The following is an 11,396-nucleotide window of genomic DNA, read 5'->3' as shown; positions in this document are numbered from 1 at the left end:
TTTCTATGTAATGGATATTCTTCATTTAAAACTGTTTTTTTTTTTTTTTTGGATTAAAATTGACCTTTGGATGAGACATGTTAACTGAACTTAAAATGTTAATTTTAGCATTTCTTAATTACCTAAAGCATTTGAGGAGTAAGTTTTACCCCCTTTATTTGGGACCAAAAATTTTTTAAAAGTCAGACATTTCCATTAAGCCATAGCCACTTATTACATAGGGTTCCCTGCCCCTCACTCTGATATTAGCATGAGTGAAGAAATACTTCATAGCTTGAAGCAGGGCATTAGCCATAAGTCAGAGGAAAAGGGCAGTGTAGTAGATAACTTAGAGTCCAGAAGAGCATGCGGAGCCCCCAAAATGATGGCAGTACGTTTCCTGGAAACTATGGCTAAGTCATCAATCCATAAAAGATGTCCTGGGGGGTTGGGTCAGCTATAAAAAGGAGCACATGTTCTCCCACATTGTAGGATTGTCAGGTTGAGAGAATACTGTTCATTTGCATGGCTAAATAGAGGCAGGACTGAAAAAAACTAGGTCTCTAGAAATTCATTCCCTTGTTCCTTCAACATTACTATTATTTGCATAATGGAGTCATTACAGATTTCATTTCCTTTGGAATTTAGCAAAACCTAGAAATTACTTTAGGCTGCAATTGGAGTTCTGTCTGGCAGTGAGCAGAATAAACTCTATGGCATTGCTCAGTTGAGACTACACACAATCTGATTATATCAGCTAAGATGGCAATTAGAAAAAAGCCAAACTACTCTGTATTATAAAACTTTTTAGTTTTATAATAATAATGGTGATAACAATAACCAACATTTATTGAGTATTTACCATGTGGCAGGCTCTCTCCTGCTTGTTTTACATGCATTAATTCTCCAAATATTTCTACAAGGCAACACTTATTTTCAACTTCAAATGAGGAAATCTGAGACAAAGAAAAGTGACTAGCTTTATGGTCACAAAGAAAGTGATAGAGCCACAAGGTAAATCTATTCTGAATTCTTAGATTTGGAAAATACATTAGACCCTTGCTACTTACCATGTTATAAGTGGATCAGCAGCAGTGGCTTTACCTGGGAGCTTAGACATATAGACACACAAATCTCACCCAGACCTCCTGAACCAGAATCTTCATTTTAACATGATCCTCACACGATCCATATGCCCGTTAGAATTTGAGAAGCACTATCCTACAACATCCTAGATAACTGTTCAAATAGACTCTTGCTTCCAAGATGAGGAACTCATTAGCCTACAGTCAACCTATTCTTTGGAGGATCATTTTTTTTTTAAGAAAAGCTCTCTACATTTTAGTTTTCCTATTACTTTTACCTTTGAGTCTTTGTGTTTTATTTTTAAACAATATATAAGGTTAACCCTTCTTTTTATGATATCCCTTTAGCACTTGAGATCTGACATCACCATTCTCACTCCCTCCCTGTGTCCTCAACCACAGTCAGGTGAAAAATCATCAAAGCATCTAGATTTCTTTTAATTTTTTATAATCCCTGTTTTCTCTCCTGGATACATTGCAGTGTATCAATTCCTTCTTGAGCCAAATTGAATTCCAGGTGTGGTCAATTGCCTCCCTCATGCTGGGAGCATTTTTTCCATCTCAGGCCTTCTTAGTGGGTCCTCGACTTTGCTTTTGATATTTGAGAAATAGTGTTATATCATTTTGTGTTGCCGTTAATCCTAAAAATCCTCCAACTGTGCCACACATTCTACTGGTGCTCATGGTAAAGATGTATACTGTTGTCTTTTTCTTCCTAACTCTGCATTAGTGAATTGACAGAAAAACTTCTTTGTTCACTTATCATCAGACTTACTGGTAATTTTTTTTTTTTATGGTCAAAGATCACAGATCTTCCTCAAAAACATTCATTACTAGGAATGTTTCAACTTTCTGTTGCATTTTTAATAATTCTACTTGTACAACTTAAAATTTCACATACTAAGTTAGTATTTTAACCACTTGAATAAAAATTCAGGATCTATTATGGAAAATTATCTTCTCTGTGGACTTTTTTTTAGTGGTCTAAATAAAAACAAACATCTGTGTAATAGAAGTATTCTTGTAAGAATCCAAGATTTAGCAGTTAAAGTTTGTCAAACATTATAGTGTAAGAGTAACATCAAAGAAATTGTTAAAAAATAAAATTCCCAAGCCCATAGTTTTTAAATCACAGGGTCTTAGGTATGGGTTAGGAATTTTTATTTTTAGCAAGAATATCACAAAGCCAAATAGTTCAGACTACAGTTTAAAGATCTAGATCTTTCACAGAATTACTCAGTTTCTTCATTCAACTTATCAATATCTACATCATGTGTAATATTTAATTTTATTGGCAGGGAATAATCATCACTAACCAATATTTGCTAAATACCTTCTGTGCACAGGCCACACAACAGATACCTAATCAAAATCAACTGTTAACGCTTTCAAAAATGAGGAACTTCAGATTTATTGTCACTGCTACTCAGGCAGGCTTACCAAGAAATAGCTTCTTGAAAAATGACATCAACAATAGGGAGAGGCCACAGAGTTCTTAGTGTTCCAAGAACTGCTGAGGATATATGTATCCTGGACAGTTTAGGCACATGTACAGTGTCATTGTCAGTAGTTGTGTCTTTTTAATACAAATAAGGAGATATAAATGTAAAATGGGAGGCTAAAAATCATATGTACTATCTCCATGCCCATAATTTTTCATTTCCTTTCTAAGACGTTTTCCCTGATAGGAAGCTTTATGAAAGAGCTTTACTGTATATATGAATAGTCCAAGTGTATAAACTAGACTCAAATTTATTACATATCTTTCCAAATTTAAATGGGTTGAGAAATGGGTCAACTAGTCATAAATACCATTATGTATTTTACTATTACCTTTTTTTAGAAGTTGTACTTATGTAACTACTGCATTACCTCAATTTAGTAAAACTCATGATTAAAATAGAATGAAAAACCTCTCACTGGCAAATTAGTTCCAAGAATGGGTGTACTCTGGAAATCTGAATTTATTCAGGTGTTATCCATTTATTTAATGTTGGGTGAGCACAACAGAGTGCACATGTGAAAGTTATGGTTTAATTGAAAAGCATATAGCATAACTTAACTAGACCCTGCTCCATCATGCTTAAAGTAGCAGCATGTGGGACTAAGTTTTAAAAAAATCTAATTATAAAGAGAGTTATGATAAATTTCAGCCTGTGCCTCTAAGCCAATATTTAGTCTTTTCAATGGGTGATGAATATATTTGATAATTTCAGAACCGGGTACCATACAGCATTGATATACACAAGTTAAATAGAAAACACGCACACACGCACGCACACATACACACACACACACCAAGAGAACCTCTTCACAAATCAGCAGTCACTTGATTTACAAATTCTTCTTAGTACATATAATTTAGTTCATGTGTCTTTTGGCCCTCACTCAGGATTTTTTTACCCTCAGATAAATAAGATTTTCACCTGGTAGAAATCACCCTCTATTTATCATTGGAAGTTTATGTCAAATGTAAACTTTCTGATATTGAGAGATGGCCTTCGATCTACCAAGTTGGTAAACATAATGAGTAAGAAACAATCTTCCTAGTAAGCTGTAATGACATATACTGGTGGGTTTTCATGATGGAATGGACTGTTTTCTAGTACATCTATAAGTTAGTGATAATTTGGCTAAATGTGGGTGTTAGATTAAACTTTCATCTGCTTTCCCAAATAACTTTTCTTTTCTCAAGTTATGGGTAGACAACGGATTGGACTAGCTTGTTAGAACTGGCAAGTAGGAAATTTTATCCTGAATTTGTTCTCTTGTTTTCTGGCAAGTTTACCGATCTTTATTTTTGTTTGAGTGTTAACTTCAACATGTTCAAAGAAAATCGATTTTGTTTTTTTAGAAGCTAAGGACTCCTCAAATCAGAGCCTGAGACTTTGTAGCCCCTGGAAGCTGAGAGGACACTTAATATGTAAATCAAATGATTACTAATTAATAAGGATATTCTCTTGAGGAGTGTTTGTGTGTCCAGGTGCACGCATGTGCGTGTGTGTGTGGTTTAATTTGTCTGTATTAATGTTATACAGTGCCATGTTTAACTTGGTAATCTTTACTAGGATATGTCTCTCTTCCCATAATAAATTTCCTCATTTATCAAATATGATAAAGGTTTGTGTCAATAAAAATATTCGTAAAACTTGATTGTGAAAATCTAGTCTTACGATTCGTAATACCAGCCTTGGGTTTCCAAAAATATTCATTAACTTTTCTTGAATGAAGAATCTCTAAACATAGCAACTGTTAGTTTGATTGGTATTCATTACATTTAGTTGTCAAGTTCTTTTTTGTTTGTTGTTTGTTTGTTTGTTTGTTTGTTTTGCTTCATATTGGGACCAAATTCAACTCTAAATTGTCTATTAAAGTTTTAGATATGGATATAAAGATAGATATCTTTATGTAACACACTGGGAAATCTTGCTACCGTAGATGAGGAAGATCATTTTTAAACTCACAATGGACACATTCAAATATGAGATTTGAACTTAGACATATGGTAGGTGAGGAGTGGGATATAAACCACACATTTGCTTCAATCATTTCCAATAAACCTGGCTTGGGGGAAAAAAAAAAAAAAACAGATTATCTAGTCAAGAGCCTACACCTCTATTTTGTCTATGTATTTCCCTTATAACACATCAGACAAATCATGACCATTTGTAAGATGACCCTCAAAGAAAGCTCCAGTTTGCTATATTGAATATTTTAACAAGTGAAATCAATTTTTATTTCTTAGAAATTATACATCAAGAAAAATTTCTAACAGGTCATGTTGGTATAGTCATAACAGTTATTCAACATAATGCACTATATAAATGGGTTAAAATTTTCACCTGGACTCTGCTGCTGTAGCCTTTATTCCATCAGTGAGTCTTTGCAGAATTTTTAAGAAGATATTTAACTAACCAGTGTAATTAGATGAAAGACAGAAATTAGAGACATGAAAATGGAAAAGAGAAAGCAGAATTATCTGTATTTGCAGGTAATATGATTATACACCTGAAAAAATCAAAAGAACCAACTGGAAAACTACTACAAACAGTAAAAATTTAGTAAGGTAGAAGGGCACAAAATAAATAAATAAATAAATAAATAAATAAATAAATAAATAAATAAATAAATAAATAAATAAATAAATAACAATAGCTTTTATATATACAACCAACAACCAATTTGAATATGTGGATAACAAGTCAATTTTCAAAAGCAAGAAAAAGTTTAAAATACATTGGAATAAACTTTATAAGGAATGTGCTAGACCTATGTGAAGAAAACCATAACTATATTAATGCACTACCAAAGAGAAGATATATCGGGTTTGAGGGCAGGAAGATTCAACATCATAAGATTATCAGTTCTCTCTAAGTGAATTGATAAATTTAGAACAATTTCAACTAAAATACCAAAAATTTTTAATTAGGCGCTCTAATTCTATTAAAGATTTGTCTTTAAAAAGCTTTTTTTTTTTTTAACAAAAGCCAGAAAACCTTGGAAAGAGAGGAATGGTAAGAGCAGACTAGATCTATCAGTAATAAAGCATGTTGTCTTAGTAACTAAAACATGGGAGCATAAACATAAATAAATCAACATAATGGAATAGAATGTTCAAAAATATTGAGGGAATATGTTGTATGTGAACAAGATAGCATTTTCAATCAATAGGGAAATGATAGCCCAATAATTAGTGTTGAGACAACTGGACAGGCATCATTTCTCATAATATGTACCATAGAGTGGATAAAAGATTTAATGTAAAAAATTATATAGGTGATAAAATGACAAAAGCTAAAGGCTTTTATATGTATGACTCAAATCCAAGAAATAAAAGAAAGATTGATGTAGTAGGTGATGTAAATATCACAAACTTTTCATGGCACCAGGGCCATCAACAGAGATTCCAAGGAAAGAAGTATAATAAAAGTCTCAGTTCCAATCATTCAGTTACCATATATACCCCTCTCCTCGCCCTCAGGAGACCTCTTGTATTACTTTCTTCTTATCCTACCAAAATTTTTCTTTATGAAAATGCAAGTAAATACAAAGATAGATTTTTATATAGTCTGTATTTTCTCCAAAGAAAATGTCCTGAGTACATTCTTTTATAGCACCTTGCTATTTTCATTCCATAATATACCTTGGAAATCTTTCTAAATCAGTGCATTTAGAGTTTCTTCATTCTTTTCATGAGTACCTGATATTCTATTGTATGGATATGCCATTATTAATTTAATAAGTACTTCCTTGATGGAATTTTAGGTTGTTTTCAATAATTGTTCTCATAAAAATATTAGAAATGCAACTGACTATTTAAGCAGTCTTGACAAGGTTCTTAGAACTATAACATTCTCATTCAGAAAACAGGCTTTGCAAAAGGTGTTAGAAAAATCCTGAAGGCATATCATAATTAAGCTACTAAAGACATTGTTGATAAGATATAATAGTTTCTCCCCAAAAGAATCTTACAAGCAAATTTGCTATGATGTGACAGACAATGTTAAGAGACTATCTCATATAAAGTGAATATGAAATTATAATCATTATAATGATCAAATTACAGTAATTAGTACATAGAGCAGAGAATTTATCTGTGCCAATTTCACATACTAAAATAGTTTAGGCAATAGTTATCTTATCAGTCACAATCCTTCCCATGGAAGAAATAATGACAACTCTGTAACATTCTGTTTTCAATTTCATGGCACAGAACTTGTTAAATGTTATTTTTATTTTAAAATGATGGTAGCAGAGATAAGTTTGTGACACAATATATTACAATGGATTAATTTACTCACTTTGGCACATCCACCTATTAATTATTTCAACTCCATCCTGCCAACAGGGTTAAACACAATGGCTAAGAATCAATATTTAATATGTACATTACCCAAATTTTTGTCCAAAGATTTTCTAAAATGCTAAAGAATTCCATGATTCGTTATTAGTCACTCCTGGCTCAGAAATCCAGTGGTCACAAGAAATTTTATTCTTTTAAAGGGATTCTTGATGGAATATCATGGTGGTGATAATTATAGTATTTATTCTGTCTGACTTTTGATTTTGAGGCTATCGTAAGAGGGACCTTTCCTGAAAGGCATCTAAGAAATGGATCTGATTAAAACCTTGCCTTAATTTTTTATAGCTCCCAAGAAAACCATTGTACTATATTTTCACATGACATTTCACACAGGTGTACAATGTTTTCCACAGTGATTGCTCATCCTCTGGAAGCTTACTACTGTATCCTTGCAGGTTTGTTCTAACCACTTCTCATCTTCCAAAGCATGAGACAGCATAGCTTATTTTGTATTTTCAATTGATACAACAACATTGCTTTGAGAATTTTCTAACTTCTTGATCTTGATAAATTAAATTATGAAATACTCTATCATACCTAGGGAACAAGATTCCAAAGACACATTTGGCAATAATCAACCTCGAACAGTGGCTAACAATATAGTTATGGGCCTGGGGAGAGCAGTTCACTGGCTCTCCAGAAAGCATTTCTGTAAATTTTCATCTGTCACACTCACAGGAGAGAAGAGAGTGAACATTCAGGTGATCAGAACTCAGTGTCAAGGCACTGAACCATTAGGCATGCCTTGGTCAAAATGAACAAGAACATTCTTTTAAACAATGTGCTTTCATGCAGAATGGCGATGCCATATTGAAACTGATGAGTTGTTCAATATTCAACACTAGAATGATTTCAAGATGGTAACTGCCATATAGTATGGAATTGTGTAGGTAGTAGTGACCAAATCCTGTGCAATTTCTCTAGAACAAGAGCAAATGAGCTGAATGATTAAATACAAAACCAATTTTAAGAGATCAGGGTGGAAAGAACAAATTCTCTGAGGTCAGGATGAGCTCAGCTAAAATCTCAGCTATGCCATTTGCTAGCTATGTGATTTTGGATCAGTTACTTTATGTCTCCCAGCTTGTTTCCTCATCCGTAAATTGGGATAATGAAACTCCCTTTGGAGGTTCCTGTGAGGATTCAATGAAGTAATTGCCAAAGACAAGACTGGCATATAGTAGATACTTAAAAAGTTTTGTTTCCTCCTTTTTACCCCCCTTTCTCTGTACTAATTTTCCTTGGAAGCAGAAAACTATCAGCAGTATCCACTTGTTTTGGCCCTGTATTGCTTATATTTTTATGCAATAGTAAGTAACTTGATTAAATTTCTCCCTCTAGCCTTATTGAGAGCCACATCATTCTAAATCATTCCTATTAGTTTTATGTATATCTTTTATTATCATAACACAAAGATGTCTGGGAAAGCAAATTCCATAATTATCAGCTGTACATAGTATTATATTATCTCCCTATTACTAATATTTTCAATACGGTAAGACAGAAGTTGTTTTGCCTTCATTTAATCACATTTTTCATCCTGTCATCAGTATAAATGTTGGTTGATAGATCCTAAAACCATATAATCCTTTTTTTCCTAAAACAACTTTTAAATGATAGAAGCCACCTCATTCATTCATACAGAGAGTATGAGAGTATTTGTAGAATAATTTAGGTACTTACTTTACAGGCATCTAGTTTATGAATTAGGTGGATTCAGAATTCAAAACAGTTTCTATATGGAATTGAAGTGATCTTCTAGCTATAGAAATAGTAATTTTAGAATTTTCATGAGTAGCGATGCATAAGACTATTTTTACCTATATGCAAGAGGTTAGCTACTGAGAAAAAGTATTGGAAATAGACAAAAAAAATCAGCTTGATTCAAAATTACAACAGTATACTGGGGACCAGGGTCCAATGAAGATTCTTTAGTCAGGTAAATAAATTACCAGGACCTTGTTTTCAGAAGGTGATTCTGAAAAAGGAGTCTAAAATTCCTCGGTCGTGCAGAACCTGATGTTATGAAATATAGCCAAAATATCAGAGACTAGAATCAACCTGAAGTTAACTTTTTTCTTTTAATGTTAAAGTGTAATCAAAAAGGGGATCGATGTATCCTAAAAAGGCAAAATTCTAGTATACGTGATGAAAAGAAGTGTGGTAAGGTTCTAGTTCTTTGGATTCCTTCCCTTATAGTTTATCCTCCTCTCCTCTCCTTCTTTCTCCTCCTCTACCTCCTCCACCCCCCCCTTTTTTTTGTTGCCTCTTCCCCTTTTTCATGAAATTGTTTATTAAAAATGTCATTTGAATTGCTGTTGCAGAGCATTTGAAAACTTTTGGAGAAATAAAATGCCACTGGCTGCTGTTTTATGGGTGTCTCCAGTTGGTCTTTTTGTAAGTCCACCAAACTTAACAACAATCAGAGAAGCTACAGCCTTAATTGGGGAGATATTACTTTTGCGTGGGTGCTGGAATGCAGACAATACCTGATGTCTGGAAAGGGAAAATAAACACAGGTAAATGACCAAGCTTATTTTGGCAGGATATGAGAACACAGACTGAGTGCCCAGCCAATCTGATAGGGTTAGGAGAAGTACTACACATTTATGCAGTGATCAAGAAGGAAATAGAAACCTGACATGTAGGAAGCAAGAGAGAGAAGAAAAAGGTGGGAGCCATAACAAATACAAATACTCAGTGATGCAGAAACATCACTTTATGTGTACTTGAATCAGTCACTGACCAAAAAACTTTAGTTAGAAAGCTAACTCTTTTATATTGAAATTTGGCTACAGTTATACCCTATGAGAATAAGCCACAAAATTCATAGGATTTGCAGGCGAAGTTTCATTTTCAACGATTATTGTATTAAAAGACACATATGAGCATCAGATTCAAAGAGGAAATCTAAAAATCAATCAGTTCAGCCCATTCATTTTACAGATGAGAAAATCAAAGCTCAGAAATGAAATGATTTTCCCACTCCAACTGTGCTAGTTGGAGCAAAACAAGGTGGAGAACCCAGGAGTCCCAGTTCCTGATTTAGGATATATTCCCCTTCACATACCTTCCATTCATAGTGTAGGCACCAGTCACTTCTTCTTCCCTCCTCAGTGATCTTACCTTCTCCTAACCTCCCCTTCTCTCCCTCTTTACTAAAGTGGAAATTTGAGAGCATTATTCAGGAACTCCCCAATTATTAATTATGGCAGGTTACTACCAACCTATGTACTCCAACACATGAAACCTAACTCAAGTAGAATATGTAAAACTAATGTTCCTTACATTTTGCAAGCATTTACCATCCTGTACTCCAAACCCTGTGGTAAGCAAAAGCTATCCTAGAGTGTATGTGTCCTTAATACATACTTTCATAGGCCTACATTGCTATTCTGATTTCCCAGTTCATCTCTGCATTGGTATAAAAATAATGTCACAATAACAGCAACAAAATATTCTTATGACTCTCCCTCAACTCACAATTTCAGGACTTCAATCCTTTTGTAAACATCTTCCTATCTCCCAGGTATTTCTGGAATTCTTCAAGGAGTGCATGGGTGATGATGTATAGAGTTGACATTTCCCACTCTGCCTCATTCATCTAATGCCAGAGAAATTGTCATTCAAGCACTCTGAGGCCATCTCAAAGCCTCCACCTTCTGTAGCTGATCTGTACTGAAGCTTCTTGGGTTGCTGGATCAAAATTGCTGAGGCCATTTCAGTACTAAAGCTACCACACAGTTCCCACTGTTACTAGATCTGTTTCATATTCAAATTGGAAGCCCCAAAGAAGTGTTCCCTTGTTCTCCCAATGTTCTCCCAACCAAAATGTTTTCTTGTTGAAACAGATCTTTCAGTTTGCTAGTCACAGAGTAGCCAATAGTCTAGGGACAGACGCCATTTTGCATTTGGAATCTCTCAGACTATTCTACTATGAAGTGTTGTTTTTATATTAAAGTTGTCTGCTTTTCATTCCTTTGGGAAGATTTATTTACCAGAAGGATTTTTTTAGTCCCTCATGCAACTACAATTCCTGGCAGATGTTATCTCATAGCTCCATAAGATATGATGCTCCATGTCCACAAGATATGATAGCATCCAAAGTACACAAAGACATGTGAGGGAAAGACTAAAGGACTAGCGAGGGCTGAAATGCAGTCCACACACCACTCACCAAATACACAACCATGACTATGTCTGCCTGAGAGAAGATATTTTTCTAATTTGTAGGTGGCTGTGGCCCTGCCTAGATTCTTAGTACGTTTGAAGAGCAGGGACTACAGATTATATTTCTTTAGTAGAGACCTCATCATATGGCCCAGAAGTGGCATAAAGCTATTTTACAAGTATTGGCTAGGTGAAATCTATGAGCGGAAAAATGGTTCTCACCCAGGAAAATAATCTCTGGCCCGAGTGGTCTTAGAAAATAATACAGAGACAAGAAAGGTAACGAATTATCTAAAGTG

The sequence above is a fragment of the Rousettus aegyptiacus genome, unplaced genomic scaffold (assembly GCF_014176215.1).
Source record: "Rousettus aegyptiacus isolate mRouAeg1 unplaced genomic scaffold, mRouAeg1.p scaffold_m13_p_3, whole genome shotgun sequence".
NCBI lineage: Eukaryota > Metazoa > Chordata > Mammalia > Chiroptera > Pteropodidae > Rousettus > Rousettus aegyptiacus.
Note: the sequence above shows the minus strand (reverse complement) of the source record.